General features: G+C 44.8%; 1 long non-coding RNA gene across 1 annotated transcript; it reads left to right on the top strand.

The window, feature by feature from the left end:
* Window positions 1-17,415: 17,415 nt before the first annotated feature.
* Window positions 17,416-23,023, top strand: LOC142924806 (uncharacterized). The gene is made up of 3 exons (XR_012941874.1): window positions 17,416-17,665; window positions 19,733-21,044; window positions 21,809-23,023. It is a non-coding gene; the product is annotated as an uncharacterized LOC142924806 (long non-coding RNA).
* Window positions 23,024-25,207: the final 2,184 nt, after the last annotated feature.

Below are 25,207 nucleotides of genomic sequence, written 5' to 3'. Positions count from 1 at the left end.
AGTGACTGCAAATACTCAGGGTGACTCTGAATGGCAATTATGTAAATGTTAAACTACGTGTCATTAACACTGTCTTAATGACATTGATTTAACGTGTGCACAACGCAATGCTGCTTAATTCCTTACTCCAGAATTCGTTCTTGATATCATATTACGGGGCCGTTCTCTAACACAACGTGCTCCACTGCGCCACAGTGAGTCATAGGTAGTGGCTAAACATATCCTTGAGGGGGGCTGAAATACTGTACATTTTTAAGGATGATCAAATATATAATTTTAAATAAATGGCGTTTGATAAATACGGTATATAATTGAAAATGTCCAATGAGAGACCACAAGGGTACTACTTGCAAAATATGTGATAAACTAACACCCTCAAGTTAACTGGGTTACCAATTGCATCAGTCTAACACGTGTTCTGCTCGTGGTGACCTCGTGCTCTCTCAAGTCTGGTTTCGAAAACTGTTTTACTCCGGAGACTGTGTTAATGCTAGAGCTGGTGACCAGGTGTGAAGACAATGAGGCCTTTTAGAGTTCCAAAAGAAAGAGTCCTTATTTCGACATTTCACCAACAGCACGGTGTGAAGACAATTGTTGGGAAAAATATCAACTACAAAAGTAAAACATAAAAATGTTGTACAAACAGCATAGAAAACAGAGGGGCCAACCCCTCAGATCTACACACCTCCTCGATTCTCCATTTTCCAAAGTAAGTGTAGCTTCCGGGGAAGCCGATGAATTTCCCCTTGAAAAATGCAATGTAGAAAGACGCCGAGTAGAAGTTGACGAACTGAAATAAGAATTTCTTGAACGTCAGCCGATACTCATATTCTCCTTGCGTCTTGGGCATCTCTGTGGGTGTGATACAAAGGCACACATGGACACAAACATCAAACAGGGCAATCAGTTTTGATGTTACTTTCATAGTTTCTGGCACACAGGCTACGAGAAGCCACTGATAATGATGCCGCATTGAGGAATAGCAACATTTCACAATGTAACGTGCTTTGATATCCATTAAAATGAATTTGAAGATCAAAAGTTAATTTCAAAGATGTTGCTGGGGAATGAGTGACAGTGCACAAGTTGTTTACCAGGTGTTGTTCACCACATTCGCCCTGTGGAGTGTCCTTCAGTCTCCATTTGCAATTAAGCCATTTACACTGTCCGTATGATGTCTGAAAGCCAGTGCACTTGATTCTCAAATATCTATAAGGTGTATCTTAGTAATTATCATGGGTCACCTTTCAGAGGGGGTGCAGGCTTCAGCAGGATAAATTACTAATAAAGGGCTCAGTAGCTGGCAACATGAGCAACACAAGCAGATAGCTGACAGCTGACTAGAAGGTAGCAATGCAGCAGTGAGGGTCAGCCCACAATTACATTCAGTGATTCAATGGATCGAGAGGTGAAATCAGAGTGCTAAGTTGGCACCATTGAGATCCTGGGTTTAAATCCAGGCAGCGGCCTCTGGTAACATGTGTTCTCAAGTGCAGTGAATTGATGGCTTCAGGACGGTTACTAATGATGGCATATACATTTGTAACATACACCATTTGGTTCATCACTTAATTTGGTGAAATTCTAGTTGTGAGAATGAGCAATTTGACTGTTACGAGATTAACATTATATTCCGTAGTAGTGTGGATTGAAAAGTGCTTCCCCCTAATGTGTGAACCAGAGTTCACTTGAATGAAGGGTCTCAGAGGTAGCTCAGTGATATTCACTTCTAGGGCCATTTCATGACATTAAGGGTTGCACTGGTCTACAAGAGATCCCATTGGATACTTCATCTCAAGACACGATTCTGATAGCCCAATCGGAATGAAACTGGAGGAAAAATTTAAGAGAGTTCTGACAAAAACAGGCAGTAGTTGAACAAGTGACTGGATGATGCACTGATGCTGCTATTCATGGCCCCATGGTGCAAGGTTAAAATCATGATGACATTTTTACAGCGACATTATTTACCATGCACAACATTTATCCAAGCTTCAAATTTACATGTGTTCTCTTGTGGCGTATAATAAAATAAACATATGCAAACCGTGATGGTGATGACACCTACCCAGATCAGTGAGGACGAGGGCCAGCTTGTCGTAACCTTTGTTGAGTAGTAATATGATTACGATGTTGAGGATGGAGGCCGTGATGGTGGTAACCATATCAGGTGTGAGTAGGGCACCGATCACCTTGATCTTGGTCACATGATTGGGGATACTCGAGGAGAGTATGCCAAAGATGGACAGGCGGTAAACAACCACACCCAAAATTGCAGCAAGAATCAGGAGGATCTGCCAGTAACACAAGAAACACAGAGGTGGGTGAGATTTACAGTCTTGTAGCTCTTTTCCACTATATAACCAAGCCGTGAGTTAGCTGTGCCGAGCTAGCCTGGTGTGGCTCAGGAGGTGCCAGTTCGTTTGTCTACAGCAGAACCAAATGACTGGCAAAACGTCGTACTCAGATTGTAGATATTGTGAATTTGCTATACTAGTAACGAATTGGCATGTTCTGTTTACGTGAACAACTTTACTAATTGGCTTTGTCGGGTGGTGGTGGGTTTAATGACACATATTTACGCGATCTAATCCAAAAAAAATATTATGGATGATATTGGTCGCGAAAAGCCTACATGTTAAACAAAACCTGAGCTGTTTCGCTAACATCACACACAATGAACGTGTAATGGTAACGTCACGTGGTCAATTGTAGAAAATGATGCAAGGTTATGAAAGGAATTACTATCCCTGGCCCTGCTTGACCTCGAGCCACGTTCAGATGTGAAGTTGAGACCAAAAGCCACAGGGCCAAGGTGAGGCCAAGGCGGCAGCTTTTTAGGCCACAATCAGTGTCAAGGTCACTCAAGGTTGGGTGCGCTAGTATGAGGCCAGTGTCAAGGTCGGTACCTCTAGTAAAACTCCTCGGACTGAGGCCACACACTCAAGGCCAAGGAGCTGAGGAAATCTTTTCCATCTGGCCTTAAGGCCGAGGACTAGTCTCGAGAAACCCAAATCGAGGTTGACAGGAGCAGGTGGATAACATGATATGGCTCATGAGGTATTCATTGCCTTGGGGCAGCAGTAGATATTTCAGGTGATTGGATTGACAAAGGGCTGTAAGTTATATGATTATGCATGTATCTATACCCCCACTTGTAATCACTCAATGGATCACACAGGAGGAACAACATAGTTTGAGAGCGATTCTGACTGGGGGAGCAGCGTGTGGAGGTTGGGATTGGGTCAAGTAAAAATATATATATGTGTATAACCCGTATATGAATCCACTGCTGGATGGTGGCCTCCCCAAACCTGTGCAGGTTGTCAGGGTTATTTTCCCATACTTCACCATGCACACCAGTACAGGTTGGTAAAGGATGGAAGCATGAGAATGCAGTTCTCTGTTGGCCACAAGGTAGCTCTGCAGCAGCCTACAGTCCATTTTGTGCATGATGGTTACCGATTCGTGCAGTACCCAGGCTCAAAACCTGCTTCGCCTCCAAGATGAGGCACATAGCAGGTGACTTGGCCATAGCTCACTGGATCAGGAGAAGGGGTTCAATGTTGCTGTTGAGTTGGCGGACTCACCCAGAACAACACCATGATCCCAGAGAGGCAGTAACGGAACCTCAGTATCCTCTTAGGCATATGAGGCTCCTCCTCCTGCACTCACAATGCACGGACATAGACGGAAAAGCATTTGTATATAGTTTAGTCTGTAGGAGTGACCAATGTTAGTGTGAGCCGTTAAGGTTGACTGATGAACCATTATTTGTTTTCCCCACTACTAGTTAAGCATGCGATGATATAAAGGAATGGATTTGATGGTTCTGATGTCTGAGAGTTGAGCTGGCAGCGCTGAGATTCATTGGCTTGAATCCAGGCAGCTGCCACCAATTAAACCAAGTAGTAAGCCGATCAGCCTGGTCACCAATATTACATTTGTTTCTTTTCTTAATTTGGACAAATTTCACCTTTCAGAATAAAAAAAGATTAGTTTGACCATCATGAACATTTCTTTGTAGCAGGGCTGATGCGAAAGGGCCACCCTCTAGTGTGTGTTCACTTGAAGGGATCTTATAAGTAATTATGTAACATCTGCTTCAGCAAACCTTTCCATAACATAGAGTTCCAAATGGACATTGTTTCATAACGATGCCGATAGGACAATCGGGATAATATTGGGAGGAAAACACAATTGACCAAAGGCCAACAAATATGTTAGAAGAAAAACTAGGAAAACAGTGAACAGTTACACATGCAACATTACAAAACAGAGGTGTGTTTGTGCCATGAGGTAGTCGCCGTGGTGACAGCAAAAAGCATTACCATGGTGATGATGTTACATTTCGTGGTCGTGCAGCGAGCCAGGTACTCGGGCCGGATGGGGTCTCCTTCCTCCGCCGCTGCCGTCAGGTCCCAGCGGTACGCGAGCGATGCCTGGCGACGCTTCCAAAATTCCAGGAACACCGTGGCTGTTGCGACACACCACACGGGGAGGATTTACTTTGAAAAGTAATTTGACTATCGATTGCTCAAGGGTTCAAAAGTTACCTAATGTAGTCTGTTAAATGTAATGTTCAAAGTAACTTCATTAGTACTTTCTTTTTCTTTCAAAAATACCTTTATTGGCTTTTTTTGGTACATTGCCACAATTTTATCCCACTTGCACTGAGTGGCATGGCATGAGATTGAGATTTCTTTTGGATCTATAACAGAGCAGTGCTGCTCTTCGTGTTACAAAACGTTACACAAAAGCGAATGTCACAGAGCTACCTCTGTGATCTCTGATCCACATAGTAGGGGTAGCTCTTTCCCAACTGCTTTGCCACGGAGAGGAGCGTTTGTTACGTGATAGTCAAGCTAACATTTTTATTCTCAGAGCTGGAATGTAGCCAAATTAAGTACAGAAGCAACTTCAACATTATGGATTTTTTGTATTTGTTGTGCAGATATCGGTGATTGAGTTGAGACCATCATCTCGCTATAATTGAAAAACTTGTTTAATCGCAGGTGGCCACTTTCATTTCAACACAGAATCTCAGCGGCGGCAACGCAGCACTCTGAACTCTGAGCCACCTGGCCACTTTGTATTTTTCATGGAATCGCCTTGGGGTAGCGCATTCGTTGCTTGTTGCAGAGGTTCGTGGTTCAAATTATGTGGCTGCCCTGATTAATATTGCCGGTGTATTAATTACACAAAAATACACACCATCTGCTTCACAGTGGACATTAAAGATTATCGGTTATCATTCGTAAGAGTAGGACAATGTGTACAAGTCATGGTCCAAATGTGCCCTCATTGAGCAGTGGGTTCATAATAGGACTGTCAGGATCACTGCATACGAACATTGCAAGACATGATGGTACTGTATATGGTTGTACGTATGTATGTTGAACTTCTTTAACACTGTATGTGGCCAAATGTGCTCATCATCATTGCAAACATGTTGATACTTGTCACTGTGTCTGGACAATGTGTGCCAATGCTTAGAATCACTTACCCCAAAGTCCCATGAAAACTGCGAAGAATATGGTGACCGGATTTTCATACATGTGTGAAGTCTGCAACGGCACAATCAGAGGTGTTAGTCACAATTAAACCTTAAATCTTAGCATCCACGTCTTTTCAATATCAACAGCAGGAAAGTAACGATGCATCGATTGATTTTTAAGTTAAAATAGATTAATCACTCATGAAACATCCATTAAATTGTGGAGATGACAATGCTCTACAATGTCTGATATTATAGCGCTATTCATGTATCAAACAAATCTGTATAAATGTGACAGAAAGAGCAAAATAAGCAATGGGCAGTTCCATGATTGTGGACATACATTTCAGACACTTTAAAGTGAATAATCATTATTTCGGCATGACATGTCAACTAATTAGCACTGAAATTCAGATTTCAAAATACTTTGTCCACTTGTATTGATCGTGGAGAAATACTCATGAAATACATCGTGTCGGATTTACTCAAAGTAACTTTTGCACTCCCGCTGGGATGTGACGATGCATTCATTTTCATGTATTTGTCTAACGATCGACTTAGTCCATTAAAATACCCTATTTGCTAAAACTATAACTAACTACCTTCAAAATGATCACACGTGTATTATTAGTATAATATTTTTTTAACACCCACACGAATGGCAGCATAGTGTTTAGCATGATGTGCTGCAATCTAGTGATCATGGTTAATGTTAATGATACAATCTCAGCAACGTGAGTTGGCTTTGTGATAATGATGCACAGCACCAATAACTAATAAGTATCCTTATTTAGAGGGAACATCGATGGTGTATTTGTGTGATACCTTCGCAGTCTCGCAGGTATCATTTAGCCTCCAAAAGGTGCATTTTTGGTCACACTGGGGACACATGACCAGGGATCCTCCGATGGTGTTGTTGCATATTTCTCCACTGCACACATAGACACGCACGAACATAAACACACTAATGGGCATAATACACTTGGATGAGAAATATAATTTGCCTAAAGGTCATGCCACCTTTGAATGTGTCATACCCTCCCTTTAAACAAAGTCAGACTAAATTATGGGTTCCAACGTCGAGCATTTTCCAAAGTAAAATGTATTTCCTGATGTTTAATTATAATTTTCGTTGATATCAGTGGTGTAACATCTCTATGTATTGATTTCCAGGGGTGTTTACAGCCCTTTTATCAATCCACTTCTGGCTGAGAGCCTCCCCACACCTCGTGGGTCATGAGGGCTATTTAATTCTAGTCATCCCACACTGGTCAGTACGGGTTGTATATGGGAAGCGAAGACTCCAGACACAGAGTACAGCAATGTATTTCCTGCACTTGCTCCCCGCTGTCCGTCATGCAGCTCCACAGAGTCTATGTGTGTAAGTCGTATTATAAGGATACGTTTCACATTTAAACATTTTGGATTTGAATATTTTTTGCTTTTGATTTTCGGATTATTTACAATTCGTAAGAATGTACAATATAATCATGTGAACAAGAGTGACGAAACCCGATGCCACGTGATACGTGTCGTCGTGAGTGACGTCACAATGGGCGATGTCATGTTTTCTGAGCAATCCAAAACAATGTTTAATTTTCCCTGGATTGTCCGAAATATTGTAGCTAGGCTTGATTTTTTGGATTTACTTTTAGAAACAGAGACATTTGGAACATATATACATATACAATATATTGAATGTACTATATTTGTACTGTATATGTATATAAACTGTATGAGATTGTATATATGTGCATATGTACTTTAATAGTGAAATGTTAAAGATGTGGCCCTGAAATTGCTTGCTCATGCCACTGCTGGTGGAAGGTCCTCCACTAAAGAATGCTCTAGATTGCCCCTCGAGATGATATTTGGCCTACTCGTCCATGATGGCCAGACATCTTGGACACGGTGGGAGTACCCACATTTTACCCCATCACATCTGAACTGCCAATCATCTAACTGCGGTGTCTCCGTTTATACTGCTGAGCGTATGTGGGATAATTGAAGAAACCTAGCCATTATTTCAGCCGCCATGCCAGGTGATCGCACTGGAAATCTATAAACTGCAATTCTAGAAATGTAACTATTACACCATGGCAGCATCCCATGGGATTGTATATAAGTGTACATGTATGTCTATATGTACTTTACGTGTATATGTACTTGTGTATAGCCTTAGTAGGTGCTTGCTGATACTCATTCTTCAGTCTGTATTGCTATACAGGAGATCTGTGTGAGTTCTACATCTGACACATGAGTGTATGTGTGTTTGTATGCATTTGTCTGTATGCATGTGTCGGGCCAGTACCTAGTGATGTTACGGTCATTGCTGAATACTCCAAAGAAAAAGGAGATCAGGCCGACGATTGCAGCGAAGATCAGCATCTTTGTGTAGAAGCCGAGCCATGCAAAATAGAGCCCCACTTGCTCCCCGAAGTATGACCTGTGCCGACAACATCACTCGCACACACAGCGCAAACATCACCAACCGCACATGGCACCAGTGGTGTAGCTATCGAATATGTAAGCAAGGACCATGGGCTGGAGGGAAATGTGAAGAGCAGGGAAGGCATGGGCAAATGCTATTCTGGAACTCCATTTCCCCAGCCGTCTGTGCTATCAACTCCCAGCTAGCATTCAAGTCCAGCCTTAGGACCTTTCTGGACAGGGCAAGTCCCTAAGAGGTACGATGGCCTGTGGTCGAGACTAAGAATGATGTGGCAGTCAAGAGAAGGAATGCGTCTGAGAGGATGTGCACCACAGAGATTTAAGTAATGAAATCAGCATGTGTGCAGGAGCCACATGGATCGTTGCATCAGGAGACTGGGAGAGATGGCGAAGGCTTGGGGAAGTCTTCATCCAGCAGTGGATAGGGCATGAACTTACCGCACAAGGTCAAGAGGCTGCTCCTTGAAAGAGCGCCCGGCTCTCGCCCACTCCCGTCGCAGCGTGTTGCGGTCGCCCAGCGTGTTCGGGTTTTTGGTGGGATGAACAGACTCACTCTGACATGGGGAAAGCAATTGTTAGTCACAAACACTGCATGGACATTCACAAATTACCAGCTCCACCCCCCCAAAACTCTGCCGTGGCGCTGCTGTGGTGTAATGGTGTTGCACACTGCACTGGACTTGCAAAGTTAGAGGTCGCCCATTTGATTTCATGGGAACGACAGTTAAAACAATGACCACGTTTCTTAATCACGCTGCTTCTTCCCAGCAAGCAGTGTAAATGGGTGCACCCACAGTTAATCTATTGGTTGTTCACGTGTTGTGGGATGAAGTGTGGGTACTTCTAATTCTTCCAAAGACTTCTGTCCCACGTGAAATAGTCGACCAAATACCCTTGAGAATGGCTCTCTAGAGTGCTCGTGGAGTCCTTTCCAATGCATGGATATTGAACTTCTTTTGCACCGTATGTAGCCAACCATGCAAATCAGAGGTGTGTTTAGTGAGCTGGGGAACCTGGACACCTATGCGGCGCATCTCTGTGGGACACTAATGTTAAGTATGTGGTAAGCTTTAGACTATGCTATAGCGTCCTATACAGGTGTGCAATTCAGGTGTCGTACATGGGCCTCCCGTAGGGTGTCAGTGTGCCCTCCACCCCCTACCCCCCCAACAACTTACGTCATGCAGTGGATAGGCTGCAGTATAGCAGCCATTTTCAATCATTTGGTTGATATTTAATATGTTCGTGCTGTCTTGTGGCATGGGGTTTTGCAGCATGTAGTGGACCTGTGTGAGCACACATGACACACATGACAAACATAACATGCATGAAACATAGGGCTGGGTGGGTAAGCTATTATTGACTCACTCCACTCTGAAATGTTTCCCCCTCTCCAACCACCACCAGCCTACACAGTTATAATGGGCCCACAACTCTTATTGAGTCCCGACTCGGAAAGGTCCATAGAACACCCCAAAAACTGAAGCAGATATGTACCGATTTCAGCAAGTACAATATCCAGATTTCAAGGAGACATTTTATGCATGCTTCCCATGCACAAAGGCAATTTATTCAGAATACAATACTATCAAAACCCCAAATGCCCACAATATTGGCTCGACAGGATACCTGCTCACCAAGAACCATATCAACAGTAGTCTTTCATTCTTTTGTTGTGCAGGGGAGAGTGATTGAGGGGACGTGGTTATATAATGTGGGCAGGACTTACAAAGGGTGGGGCTGCTAGCTCACCATGTCTCCTGGTTAAGCATCCCAAAAATTTGGTAGCTTTCTCTACAGGGACACATATTACCACAACCCCTAAATCATAAATCCAGGCATTCTTAATAAACCATAATGATTTACACTTCTAACCACATGTCACTCAGAGATCGCAAGTTGCGATACAGAGCTGAAAACTTTAATTAAAATGATAAAAACACGACAAAACCCTATTAAATTAACATGTTTTTGCAAAAAAACCACCCCATTCTAGCATTTTTATACAGCATTATTGATACAAACGTACGATTTGGCTGCGTACGGCCGGTGGGATGAGGACGTCATGATCCTTTATAGGATAGATGTCCTGCTGCGAACGCCGGTAGGGTGCCGTGAAATAGTCCGGTTGTTTGGGCACGGCTCCCGGCTTCAGGTGGTGAATATTTCCCAGGTAGTGAAGAGGCCCACTGTCTGAGCCTGACACCTGGGGGAGGTCGCTCTCCTTGAGTGGCACCTGTTTGATTTTAAATGTATTAAACCCTTTGCCTCGAGCACATGGAATCATCATCAGCCAAAATCAGTCCACGAATGGATGAAGGTCTCCCCAAGTTGTTGCAATCTATACAAGTCCTATAATACACCACTCCTATAATACAAGTCCTTTAATACAACAAGTCCTATAATACAACAAATCCTATAATACAACAAGTCCTATAATACAACGTTCTATACAAGTCCTATAATACAACAAGTCCTATAATACAACAAGTCCTTTAATACAAGTCCTATAATACAACAATTCCTATAATACAACAAGTACTATAATACAACAAGTCCTATAATACAAGTCCAATAATACAACAAGTCCTATAATACAACAAGTCCTATAATACAACAAGTCCTATAATACAACAAGTCCTATAATACAACAAGTCCTATAATACAACATTCTATACAAGTCCTATAATATAACAAGTCCTATAATAATACAAGTCCTATAATACAACAAGTCCTATAATACAACAAGTCCTATAATACAACAAGTCCTATAATAATACAAGTCCTATAATACAACAAGTCCTATAATACAACAAGTCCTATAATACAACAAGTCCTATAATACAACAAGTCCTATAATACAACAAGTCCTATAATACAACAAGTCCTATAATACAACTTTCTATACAAGTCCTATAATACAAGTCCTATAATACAACAAGTCCTATAATACAACAAGTCCTATAATGCAACAATTAATATGCCAAAAGCCTCCACTGCATATCCCACCCACTCTTCAAGTTGTCCCACCAATATCCCCAGTCATGAGCACACGCACATGAGCCAATCTTATCTCGCCATCTCTATGATATACATCATCTTGGGCACGTTCTCTCCTTCTGCTGCCACTCCAATGTCATTTTCGGCCAGCAGACATCATCCCTTCAAGCAACGTGCCCTTCCCGAGCCCATTCACTTTTCTAAAAAGAGTCAATATGTTGCTAATATGCATATTTTTTTAAATGTACGTTTTTCTAATCCGTTTGTATATTTACGTCTCTCGATATCTCGTAATGTCAGTGCTACGATTATTATCGTTGAACGTCATAAATTATAATCATCACAATCATCACCCTCAACATCATACTCTGTATCACATGCATGATCATCGCAATTATCATCACAACCATGATGAATCTTCACAAACATTATTGTCATCACATTCATTATCACCATCATAATCACAATCATCACCACAATCATCATCACAATCATCGGCATCATCTTGATCATCATTACAATGACCATCAGAATCTTGCCTGGATGTGTAGAATCTCGGCATAGGTGGTGAGTGGGTTCCATGGCGCGTGTACTTTCACAAAGGTGGTGCGTCCGCTCACCGACTCCTAGTGGATGGCACGAAGTTCATCGTCAGACTCTAGATGAGTGCATTTAGTTGTATTTATTAGACTTTGTTTGACCAGGTGAGAGTTCAAGGGAACAGGATGGTCTCATTTGGAAGAGTGTCCACGGCCGCGTGGATTTTCGTGCTTGTGTCACGTGTTGTTAGCACCTCGTGCCGATCAACGTGTGGCACAACCCAAAAGCAAATTGCATAATGTACGTGCAGTTATCGAACACTTATTACTACAGTATAAATAGCTGGCATGCCACATTAAGGTGGAGACTGTTATACCCTCCAGTATAAATGGGTAAGCCACAATTAATCCATCTTAAGATTGTGCATGGTGGGGTAAAGTATGGGTATTCGCTATCTCTTTCAAGACGTCTGGCAAGCATAGAAGAGTAGGCCATATACCCTCCAGCGGGGATCTTTAGCGCTCCTAATCAAGGAATGTATGCCAGCAGTGATATTATGAAGCAATCACAGTCTAACACCTTTTTATTTGTATACAGTGTCTGTCATCTATAGCAGAGAGACACGCAGGAAACTTACCTCCTTGGGTTCAATCTCGAGATCTAGCCCCATCTTCATCAGGCTTGCCTGATATTCGGTCCTCTTCTTCTGTCAAACAAAATTGACCATCTGTGTTATACATTGTTCTCAGTTGTGTCACTGTGGGAGTCAAGTCAAGAGGTGAGGAAACTTCTTGAACTCTTACAGTGAGTAGAGCCTCACATGGGAATCAATCAGAGAACGGCTCTGCAAAGTAGCATCACTGAACTGCTTCAGTCGGTGTCACTTCAGCAGACCTTAATAAAATAAAAATTTGCACAGCTCTTTGTCAATCAACTGTTTGAGTTCACCTTATTTGTTACAGGGATGGTCTCACTTAGCTAGTTGCTTTGCTATTTTACAAGGGAGATAGATCCATTGTGCGTGGGTACAATAGCAACAAAATAAACAAAAACATCAATATTGCAGAGAATGCATACTGGGTACTTCAGCACTGTTGTAATAGTTTTCCATTTGGCAGTTAGAATGTGGATATTACATATATCCTGTAAGTTGTGTCTGGGTGTCGGTGTGTGCAATATGAAAGTGGTGTATTTATTGAGGAGTTGTGGATGGAGTGTGATACGTAACGATAATTGATTGTTGTTCGCCAAAGCAGTGAGGCGTATGGTTCAGGGTATGGATGTGCGAGTTGAGTGATGGGAGTCTAGCGTTCATTGACTAGCGTGGTCTGCAGTTGACGATACAGTTTGATAAAGGATGTATACTGTGGATTTAAAGACTCGTATGGAGGTGGCAGGGTGATTCAGCAGTCAGAGAGCTGAGCTGGCACCACTGCGTCAAACCTAGGTTTAGAGGCGTGTGGTGTTGCACGTGGGGAGGGGTGATAATGCTGGGTGCAGGAAGGTGGAGCATTATTTGTAGGTTCCTCGTTCTCACCTGATTGTTGATGGCGTCCTGAGAATGGACCTCATCATCGAACGCGAGGATGAAATCGATCCGACGGACTCCATCGCAAAAGTAGACAGTGTCCTACACGCAAAGGCAAGCACACACACGAATATGAGAGATGTAATAGCTTATGCATGAAATGTATATTTATTCATAAGCTCATGATACATGTATCAGGACATAAGTTAATCTGCTATTTGTATGCAAGTTGTTTATTGCTATGATGATGTACTTGTTTACCCAGGAAAACCTCAATGAGTTTACATTTTTATTTTCAAGGAGGGTCCTACCAAGTTCTGTTTTTTTGCAGTCGAGAACGAAGTTGCTTAGTTTAATTCCAATTGAATAATTTGCATGTATTTTTTCAGCATTGGTACGTTTGGCCAATACCAGTTACACTGTGTCATTTAGCTATGGGAGGAAACCAGAGACCTGGAGAAATGTGTACACAAAGCATCTAGCCCCTGTGCATTATACAAAAAACATCAGTATTTTCTAAAGTGCATTGTGGTAATGCTATCTTAAACCACCATCAAAATAAAGTTGAGCAAATGTGACAGACTAACAGCAGCAGTTATGCAGTGATATGCAACTGTGGACCGGTGTAATCCTCATTCGGACTCATCAGCACAGTATAGTCACCAAAACGCACTGCTGCAAAGGCTGCAAATCTATAAATGAGGAGCAGCCATGTCTACACTTTGGGGCCCATTAGTTGGCGAATGCAAACAACAACTAAATCTGTAAATACCAGGAATCTCCCATCTTTGACATTAGCCAAGCTAATTTATAGGCAGTGCAAATCCACGTTGTGCCGCATCGTACCTGGGCCAGGGTAGATTGAAATGATGACGTCGAAAAGTCTTGCGGCACCGTTGAAGGCTGAGCCTCATGCCCCTCCGCTCCCTCCTCCTCATTCATTCTCTCCACGAGCTCTGCATAGGTAATGTGGGGGTAGAGGGTTCATTGCATTAGGGACAGGGGAGGCAGGTGCAGGGATGGGAATGTCGGTAAAGAACCGCACATGGTACTCATGTGTAACGCTTTCTCATAAATGTCGACGCTGCTCCAGTGTGAGTACACCTGTGGTATAAAGTTGTGTTACCATTAGGGGACTTTTACCCCATTGAATATCGTACACTTTAACAAAGCCGTGCCCAGCATGGTCAGACACAAACCAGGGCAAAAAATATTAGTTGGAATATGCAAAGTCATTTTTGCCCTGACAGCTTGTCAGCTATACTCTTTGGTTCTTTCGGTAAAGTCACGTAGGTGAAAAAAAAATAGAAATAAATCACGACGTTTCGAATGCAACACAAGCACTCATCATCAGGTGTGACAACCACAGCAAGGAAACTGTTTTACTGAAGTGGGAGAGAAACCAGGGTTAGGGCAGTTAAATAAGTCAGAGAGGGGGAGGGTGGGGGTGAATGGGGCGAGGAGTGCGAGCGCGGCAAGCGCTGCAGAGACGCTGAGAGTAAAAAAGAGGCAACATGATTACTGCCAAGATGGAAGCTTGTCAGCTTCTGCGAGAGCTTCCCCGTGACCACACAGATCATGGTGGTTACTTGACCACATTTCAATTGAAGTGCTGTCGTCCCGACAGTTCTGTTCCTTCACCTGAAGAAGGCCACTTGTGTTGTGGCCAAAACGTCGTGATTTTTGTTGGTTTATTTTTTACCTACGTGACTTTACCCAATAGAACCAAAGAGTATGGATCCTTGCAGTCACGACAGCTTCAAATCCACATTTCACCACTCTGGTTAATGTGGGTTGGTGAAGACGTATAGTATGTATAGTACAACCAATTTTGATGGACTGCCCTTTGCTGCCCACCATGTAGCCCGACACCACACTTTTATACCTGTTATGCACTATCCTGGCTCAAACCCTGCTGGGTTATCACGTTTTTTTTATCACCGTGCCTCGATTCTTCCTCTTAACCTGCATTTTGTATCCACGGGATAACATGTGCAGTTTTATATGGACGTGCCAACAGTGCCTCCCACATTTCTATTGCCTGGTTCTCCACTGGCCGTTTTCCATGTTGCGCTAGAACCAAAAACCGGGATACGCTAACCTCACGCGGTGTCTGAATATGGCTTGGGGCCAAGCAGGGCCAGGGGCGGGGATAATGACGCGTACATTGTGCGTGACATTCGGTGAGTGCACGGTAAGGACACCAGCGCACACCACACCAGTGGTTCTCAACCGTTGTTGGCTACCGGTGCCCCCCCTCGTTGTTGAATTTAGTTTAAACCGAGTAGCCCCCCCCACTCCCCCCTTGACCCAACGTGGTTCTGAGAAATCAACGTGTGAATAATGAACGTCAATATTTTAACCAATTGTCCACTTTGTGAGAGGTATATCCTAACCAGCTGCTAGTAACTGCAAGCGAATAAAAACAAATTAAACGGACGCTCTGCACGCGAGACGTCATTAGTTCCCTGGCTGCTCTTGTAAACCCGCATTGTGTACGATCAGTGAGTTTAGAAAGTGCTTTCATATCGTTCCAGGTTACCACGTGGATACAAATTGTATCGTAGTTACTTTACATTGTCCGATTCATACATGACTATTCACCAATGACTCATGTCCGATATGATTTCACATATTTATACATTATCTCACGTACACCCTGGGGCATTGCCACATAGCCCCCAGGGGTCCGCGTACCCCCGAGTAAAAAAAAAGAAAATTACTGCACTACACCACCCACATGCGTCTCGACGCGCTCGTCACACGTGACGTCCGTGGCACGGCTCGGGTTCCGCAGTGGAAACATAACTTGGTGCCTTGAGAGCCACACGGGGCTGGCTCGGCACTGCCCTGGCGCGGCTTGGTAGCGAGGTGGAAAATAATTCGCATCACGTGGAAATTTATAGCAGCCAAATAACTCTGAAAGCACGTTGATTCTAAATGTTAAAGGAACAACCGGAGGACCCAGGGAATAATCCACGCGGCCACGAGAAGACAGAGAGAGAGACACGCAAACTCCAAATATTACAGGCGTCACAATTTGGATCGAACTCACGGACTTCCTGCATACGAGGCGAGGGAGATAACATCTTGCGAGGGAGATAATATCTTGTCATGGAGATAACATCGTGTCAGGGAGATAACATCTTGTGAGGGAGATAATATCTTGTCAGGGAGATAACATCTTGCGCGGGAGATAACATCTTGCGAGGGAGATACCATATTGCGCGGGAGATAACATATGTACTCTTTGGTTCTATTCGGTAAAGTCACGTAGGGAAAAATAAATAAATAAAATGTACAACAATCACGACGTTTCGGCCACAAAACAAGTGGCCTTCATCAGGTGAAGGGACCAAAGAGTATGGATCCTTGCAGTCACGAAAGCTTCAAATCCACATTTCACCACTCTGGTTAATGTGGGTTGGTGTAGACGTATAGTATGTATAGTACAACCAATTTTGATGGACTGCCCTTTGCTGCCCACCATGTAGCCCGACACCACACTTTTAGACCTGTTATGCACTATCCTGGCTCAAACCCTGCTGAGCGTTCGATTAAAACACTGACGAGATCTCAATATTTAAAACTGGCCCAAAGCCCCGTCATAGCACGAACATTACACTTTACCTATCTCAACAAATGTGGACATCATGAATCTTTGGTCTAATCTCAGATCTTGTGAGTTATAACTCGGGAGCTCCTCATGCACAGCCAGCCAAGGATAACTCCCTGCTATAGTGACGTCACAGCAAAAGGGCGTGACGTCACCTAAATATGGGCGTGGTCAAAAGCGGCCCCATCCCCCGCTCTTCCCGACCTTGCTTCTCCCCTCGCCGAGGTTACCCACATGAACAATAATAATAAATCATAGATGTACATTATGAAAGAATCAATGATTTTTCACAAAACTGCTCCTGTACGGCCTTTTGCCAATCCCCTGCTGGAGAGCCTCTTGACGATCGCACGAATCGTGTTGGTTATTTGCACATACTTCACCATGCCGGTGAGTATGGGTTGGTAAAGGAAAAGTAGGAGCATTAACGTACAAACAAAAACCTATTTTACTAGAATGCCTTCTGCTTCCCATCGTGTAGCCTGTAACACCTGGTATGCACTATCCAGGCTCCAACCTCCTTAACGTTAGATGGAGACATCTGGCACATCCCCAGCAGTTTTGTCCACAGGCTCAACATTTAACACAAACACACATCTCTAACACTAACGTTAAACTTTACCTATCTCGACGAAGGTAGACATCGTGAATCTTTGATTTTTTCTCGAATTCAGAGTCAGAAGTCAGGAGCTCCTCGCGTGCACAGCCAGCCCACGATAAAGTCCGACCCAGAATGATGTCACCGTGACGTCGGTTCAATATAGGCGTGGCCAGAATGTGGGTGTGGCCAACGGCGGCGGCTTCCCCGCCCCCCGCTGCCCCTCCCCGCAGGTTTCTCTCAACCCTCAGTGCGCATGCGCAGGCCGCGCGTCTCGGACATCGCCTTCAGCGGCCGTTGGCGACGCGGCGGTTGTGGCGGGAAAATTAATAAAAAAAAACTTCTCCGAATAACCGCGACCTTTAACTACCCTCACGGATAATCCACACGGATCTCTGGACGGCAAGGCGAAGACGATCAATGGAATAATCTCCGGTGAGAGACGGAGAGAGATGGGCAGGCGTGAGGGCGAGCCAGGTTCAACTTTGTTGAACGCTGAGCGCAGAGTGAATGGGGTTTATACTCTTTGGTTCTATTGGGTAAAGTCACGTAGGTGAAAATAAAATAACAATTTTCACCTACGTGACTTTACCCAATAGAACCAAAGAGTGGATCCTAGCAGTCACGAAAGCTTTAAATCTAGAATTGAATGGGGTTTGCTTCACTCAGCACGCGGCTTGGACACTTCGGTGTGCAAAGTGTTGTTTGGTTGTGCCGTGTAAAGGAGGAGGACATTCAGTAAATGTCGTTGGTTTGTTAATGGGAGTGTGTGGCACGGTAATGGACTGGGTACGACTTACAACACAAGTTCTGCTCACATTGCACGCTAAGGGTTAGCACGGCGATTACTACGCGTGCATTTATTAGTTATTGTTCATGTTAAAAGTAGTATTGATTGTTAAGACAATAATGTTTAGTATTTGTAGGAGAATCATTTCAATATTGTACAGTATAGCATTGTCCTGCTGTGTGGCTCTCACGTGGCGAGCATCAGTGCAGCAATATTCAGTACGTGGTTGTAATGCACTTCTATAGCCCCCTGCCACCAGTGCAGCAATATTCAGTACGTGGTTGTAATGTACTTCTATAGCCCCCTGCCACCAGTGCAGCAATATTCAGTACGTGGTTGTAATGCACTTCTATAGCCCCCTGCCATCAGTGCAGCAATATTCAGTACGTGGTTGTAATGTACTTCTATAGCCCCCTGCCACCAGTGCAGCAATATTCAGTACGTGGTTGTAATGTACTTCTATAGCCCCCTGCCACAAGTGCAGCAATTTTCAGTACGTGGTTGTAATGTACTTCTATAGCCCCCTGCCATCAGTGCAGCAATATTCAGTACGTGGTTGTAATGCACTTCTATAGCCCCCTGCCACCAGTTCAGCAATATTCAGTACGTGGTTGTAATGAACTTCTATAGCCCCCTGCCACCAGTGCAGCAATATTCAGTACGTGGTTGTAATGAACTTCTATAGCCCCCTGCCACCAATGCAGCTATGTTCAGTACGTGGTTGTAATGCACTTCTATAGCCCCCTGCCATCAGTGCAGCAATATTCAGTACATGGTTGTAATGCACTTCTATAGCCCCCTGCCATCACCAAACTCACACTGACCAGCGTGGTGAAGTATGGTAAATAACCCCTCCCCCTGGGAGCTGCATAGCATGGGACAGCTGTCAGCCAGCAATGGATTTAAAAAGGAGCTGTACTCCGCACACATTCTTATTCAGGGTAGGGTAAGGAACTTGGAGGTTCGGTACGCATAATGTGCTCGGAAAGTATTGTATTCTGTATGTGTGTTGAACCTCTTTCGCATCGTACAAAGCCAACCGTGCTCTTCGGAGGTGCGATAATATATAAATATAAGTAGTCATACTACTGTAATACCACTTAATATTTAGCATTCATTGTATTAGTAGTACGGTAATTTTTTTATATGCAGGTGTGCATGCCAAACGTTAACCAATGTTAAATGTTAAGCCTTCTCTTTTGAATACAGTGTGATTTAAACATGGAGTTGTCTCCAGCTAATTCTTAAATGTATATCATTCATAATGTAGTAGTAGGCAGGTAGTGCATTTATGACACTTCAATTGTACATAGAGCTTGCAGGTGTGATGAAGGAAACCATGGGAAAGGCTGGAATTTTTGTTGAAAAAAGGACAACAGCCACAGTAGCTTAAGAGACCTAACGCGAAGTGGTCGACACTGGCCCATGCGATCGCGTTGCGACAGCGGACCCACTTTCCGCACACAGCAGCTCCTCATGGTGCCCCCCATACCAGGACCAGTGGTGACCTTGTAGCCACAGCCATTCCTCTCCCTGGCCCCATCCGGTCCAGGCATCCCAAATCGTACAAAATGTACTGCAACGGTGGTGAGACAAACAGCCCTTCGGGCGACAGCACGGTGACGGACACAAGCCCTCGCGGCAGCCTGGGCAGCACGCTGCTCCGGACCGGAAGCGGGGGCTAGCGCAGCCCTGTGGTGTGCGGAGAGCAGTGCTGCTCGTAGGCGAGCGGTGCGCTGGACGCCTACATCGAGGACTTTGAGCAGAGCGGAATCTGTGCGTCACCGCCACCCAGGATACGTGCAGAGCACAGCGCCGCGCAGCATGGCGGAGCGGAGACGCGCGGAGGAGAGGAGGATGCACAGTGTGGATGAGGGTGGGTTGCGCTTCTCGCCACGCGAGGAATCGCTCCGTGGTGCTTGCACTCGAGTGGCTATCGAGTGTGCACGCGGTGCAATGGTATTGAAGCTATAGTAATAGGTTTTTACCCTTTTATCTGGCACAAAAACTGACACCTTTATACAAGGGATCATGTTTGCAATAACCACAACACAAGTAGTCAAAATGCAAACAAAAAAGACAACTCTGATAATATGCACTGCCCTTGAATTTGATTGGTCCACACCCGAGATGGCTTTTCTGAGATCCCAGTCTCCACTGGTGTTGGACCAGAAGACGCAAAAAGGCGTCTTCTTATTCTTAGCGTCTTCTTGTTTGCATTTTGACTACTTGCGTTGTGGTTATCGCAAACATGATCCCTTGTATAAAGGTGTCAGTTTTTGTGCGAGATAAAAGGGTAAAAACCTATTACTATATCTTGTTACTGGCAAAGGAGGTCTCATAAGGTATCGAAGCTAGTTGACTGGAGGGGGGATAATTGGAGAGGAGAACCCCATTTATTTGCTTGTACTGGGTGCTTGTCAATTATGCTATCATGAATGTAATGTAATTCCCCTAGAAAAAAACCCTTAATAAGGTCTAAAGATACATTTTCGTGAGAGTCCCACACTGGGATGCTTGGCAAATTCCATTAATGAGTTGATTTTATGTCAGAGAAAACTATCCACAGTAAGCACACGCATATGAGAGGATAGCATAGGTCTGAACAGATAGGTCGGTGCATGCATTTCTTTCTCCTGTCATCTTCCAGCAACTTCACTGATTATCGCGTTTGTAAAGTTTGTGAAATCTAAGTGATCCTCCAACCTTTGTGTCAAAATTTGCAGATCCTAGACTGGACACATCTGAAGTTTAAACAATAACAGCTCATGCACTGATTTATCCCATATTCTCACAAACTCCACAAATGGATAACATCATTAGTTACTGATGGTGCAAAGTAAGGCAACATTGCAGGATTGCCGTTCAGGGGTCAAGGAATCTAGGGGAGAGCAAATTCATTGTGTACCAGTAAAATGTCTGTGGGTCTTACATTGCAGGTGGCATGCTGCCTGTGGAGGACCTCATCTCGGGCACGTGCAGCCTCACTGCTGCGCTGCAGCGGTCATGGCTTATAGCCCGACGGTCAGTCTAACCACGGACCAGCTCCTAGAGGCGCCAGTTGACGGTTCCTCCAAGTCCTTGTTCCGCTCGCCTGGCGCCCACCGAGACCTCGCAGTGTCGCACAGAGGCAAGCGGTCATCTCTCGGGGTCACCGCGCACAGCCTCGGCGCATCATTGGTGAGGGGCAATAAGCCAACTGAACGGTTGAGCTCAACAGCGAGAAGCAACAAGGCCCTGATGCCATTAAATGAGTCGGCAAAGCCCAAAAATTATTTCTTTTCTAACCAGAAGAATGTTTTGTTGTACTTACGGAGCAGTGAAGCAACTAGGCGTGAGCACTTGCCGAACGGCGGCTGTGCGACAAGTACCTATCCCAGGTGGTTGACAAGCCAAAAGGATGAGCTGGATGTGTCGGGGATCACGAGCATTCCTGAGCTCAGGTACCCGGCCTGGCTGCGTGACTGCGATGTGGACTCCCAGACCAGCAGCCACGAGACGGATACCAGCACAAAGAGAGCAGGTGCCGCTCAGAGCCCGCAAAGCAGACCAAAGTACCCAGAGTGGCTCAAAGATTTGGACATCTCCGGCCTTACGAATGTAGCCAACGAGGAGCCCGTGTCAGAGGACCTTAGATCCCTAGGTGTGTGTGTGTGTATATATATAGTCTGTATATAGCAGATGACATTTCATATGTTTTCAGGTACATATTCAGTCTTTTCTCACAGAGACGACTGAGCGGCCACCCTTGTGGTTGTGACGTGCGATGCGTGATTCTTGATGCACAGCCTCATTGGAGGAGCTGCTGAGCAGGGCGCGCATGGAGTTGGAATCCCTCGGCTTGGAGGCCCCCTCCCCGGGCAGCTTCAACACGGACGTCTTCCTAGGGGCTGATCGTCCCTGGGAAAACCCCTCCACGCCATTGTGAATTTATCTTTATATTCACACTCACGCACAGCATAGAGGCTGCACCGCCTCTAAGTATGATGTCAGATTATGAATGTTATAAGCTAAGCAGGTAAGCCTGGTTATTACTTGGATGGGAGACTATTTGGTAATAGCATATATTATAGATTTTGGCTGCTAGGTAACCAGGAGTTAGTAATACAGCAATGGAATCTTGAATCTATATCCGGAGTTTTGCATTTTACTCCCTCTGTTTTCACCGGGTTCTCCGATTTCCTCTCACATACCACTCGCTGATGAAATTTGCAAAATATCACTGCCAAACCCGCCTGAGACTTGGTGAGATTTTTCTGGCTTCCACCATGATAATAAGTTAACCAAGTCATTTTCTCTCAATCGTGTCTCTTCTCAGGGCCGTGTACCACCTGTCGCGTCTGAAAGAGCTGGTTGACACCATCAAGGAGAACAAGGATGGCTGCATTTTAAGGCGGTGGTCGAGGTTTGTACTCAGAAGGATACGTTCGCTTGGTCCTGCTAATTCATGGTTGTTAAACATCAATGGTACTTCAGGTGCTGTGGTGTGAATCGCAATTACTTGTGGGGCCCATGGGGCACAGTAATTGCCCTGTTAATGGCAGTGCCACAACAAAGTATTGGAAAAATGTGATGAAGTTCGTTCAGGGTTGGAGTTAGTGAATGGTTGCAGCAGTATTTTGCACAGCAAATCCATGCAGACTCAAATGTCACTTGAAAGAGAACGGATATGTGAAAAATATTGTGAGCACAACTAAACTTATTTTGGTTTTAGCCATTTTGGAAGGTGACTACTTTATTGGGAACATACATGCTAGTATTTGTGTAGTTATAAACATTTGGGAAATCACTGTAAAAGTACATTTGCTTATTTAGATTGCACTATACCTGTATTGTAAAATTTCAGAACCTTTTATGTAACTTGTAATCAATAAACCAAAGTTGCATATTGTATGCAACCCATGACTTGGATTGTTTTTATCATGTCTTGTTTAGCATGATTGGTTATGTACAGTGTGAAAGAAATTCAACATACATTAAATATTTTCTGATATTTGAATGTTTATATTGTACATGTATATTTATTTTACAATAAATCTGAGACAAAGGCTTATACACATGGAATTGAAAATATTCAGCTATGATTTGTATTTCTCAAGTATTTTAAGAAAAGTCAGCGAGTCTCGTGACATGTCTTCACATTTGGGGGTGATGATTGTGATGGATATCCAAGCATTAACCTGCTTACATTCCTAGAGTATGTAAGGTGAATTTGGGCATTCTGGGTGATTGGGTTTTAGGCCAAACACAGGCAGATGGTTGGGGATAGATGTTTTCAAGCATCTATTAATTATTCATCGGCATGTACTATCTTACTATGATGTAAAGTTCAAAGACATGGTTCATGAAGGGAATGGAATAAAAACTCAACTGTGCACAAGTATGGAGGAATTAATACTTGGAATTCAATGCAAAGATCTGGCCATATGGCGTTTACTGGGCACCAGGGTTGCCAAACAACACATGAAAGATGTGTATCAGGCACAGCCTCTGCATTATGAAAAAAATATCACTTCCTGAAGAAGTGCATTTTGCTTCTCCTGTCTTAGGTCACCAAAATAAATTAGAGCAAATGTGACTCGACTGACACAGGCAGCATTTATACTTGTGAAGTGTTCTCCTTCCGACGTGTGGTGTGTGTCGCACACACTGTCGAAGACGAGGTAGTTGCAGGAGACATCGTCTCTTTATTATCTTGTTCACACCAACTCCGGCCTCACTCGACCACGTTGCCATAGAGCCCGGCCTAGACACGACCCTGTCCGTGTTGCACCGACGGCGTCGACCGAGAAGGCCAGCTACTGTCTGGCCACGCAATGATTGGGCGAATGCGGTGGCAACGACAGCGACGATGAGACGAGTCCACTCCCAGAACCGGCAGCCCGGAGCTCTCGCTCTCCGCTGCTTATATTATATTCTATATTCTACTCGGCGCGGCTTGGCTCTGCCCTATCCACGCCTCCCTTCTCGAACCGACCAGAGGGTTCCAGAGGCTTCCCTATGAGGTCTTCCATGACCCTTGCCCCAATTCCTCTGCCCGGCCGGCATACCCGTATATATGCTCAACGGCGTGTGTGCAAACTTTCCACTGCAGTTGCCGCTGCTGGACAGCAGTCAGCGCTGTGTCACTACCCTTGTATGAACACAAGAATTACATAATCATGTCTACACTTATATGTAATGGGCTGAGATAGGCGCACACAACTTCTTGGGAGGCAACACTATTTATTAACACCAACACATTACACTTAACATAAATTTCGATTTAAAGCTTTCGTGACTGCGGGCTAACACCAATCCCGAATATCCGCCCCCACAGCCCTTTAAATAATCTCCAATACAGCCCCCCAATCGGCTATGCGTGTATGAGTGACGTCCCTGCCCTCTAACCCCCGACCCCCCCGTCCCGCGCGTGCGATTGGTGTGTCGCTCTAAAACTGACTCCAAATCCCCGCCCCGCAGTCCTTTAAACAATCTCCATTGCCCTGCATCGGCGGCAACGCATGTGCGAAGGACGTCATTGTCCTCTGACCCCTGACCCCCCGTTCAGTTCGTGTGAGTGGTGCGCGGGGTTGTGTGAGCGGAGACATCGCGTTTGAGTGGCTGAGAAGCGACGGATTGATTCCAGGCAGCCACGTGCCAGCCCCGAGCTATGCCCCACAAACAGGACCCGCGGACCCGAGGGGCTGCGGCGCGAGGAGAGGAGCCGGAGAGCGGCAGCCCTCTCACCGCGAGCGAGGAGTCGAGTAGCGGCTGCTCTCACTCGAACGAGGAGTCCGGAGCCCGCAGCCCTCCCGAGATCAGCCCTCCCCCGGGGGGGGGGAGCCGGGGGCCCGCGTCCCCCACAACTGACAACCTGTGTACCAACTGGCCGAGCGAGAGTTTGTGTGTATTTGAGCGCAATCGTGCCAGTGTTTAGCTGTACCAGGGAGTTTGGTGCAGCAGAGTGTTTCGGTGTAGCAGGGTGTCCGGATTGTGCCGGCACACTACCCTTCTATCCATAATGTCGTAGGGTGAGCTCCATTAAACGTTAACTCGGACCCCAACCTGTCAAAGCGCCTAATCTCGGAACGTGGTTCTCAACCTCTTACCTCACCCATGCTACGTACCTTTGAGACGTCCTGCTTTTACAAATGTTGATGAACTGGAGGGCAAAGGTCTGGAGGACCCCACATGGAGTCTGGTTT

The sequence above is a fragment of the Petromyzon marinus genome, chromosome 17 (assembly GCF_048934315.1).
Source record: "Petromyzon marinus isolate PM22_M1 ecotype Great Lakes invasive population chromosome 17, UKy_Petmar_22M1.pri1.0, whole genome shotgun sequence".
Taxonomy (NCBI): Eukaryota; Metazoa; Chordata; class Hyperoartia; order Petromyzontiformes; family Petromyzontidae; genus Petromyzon; species Petromyzon marinus.
The sequence above is the reverse complement of the archived record's forward strand: the minus strand, read 5'-3'. Positions and strand labels throughout refer to the sequence as shown.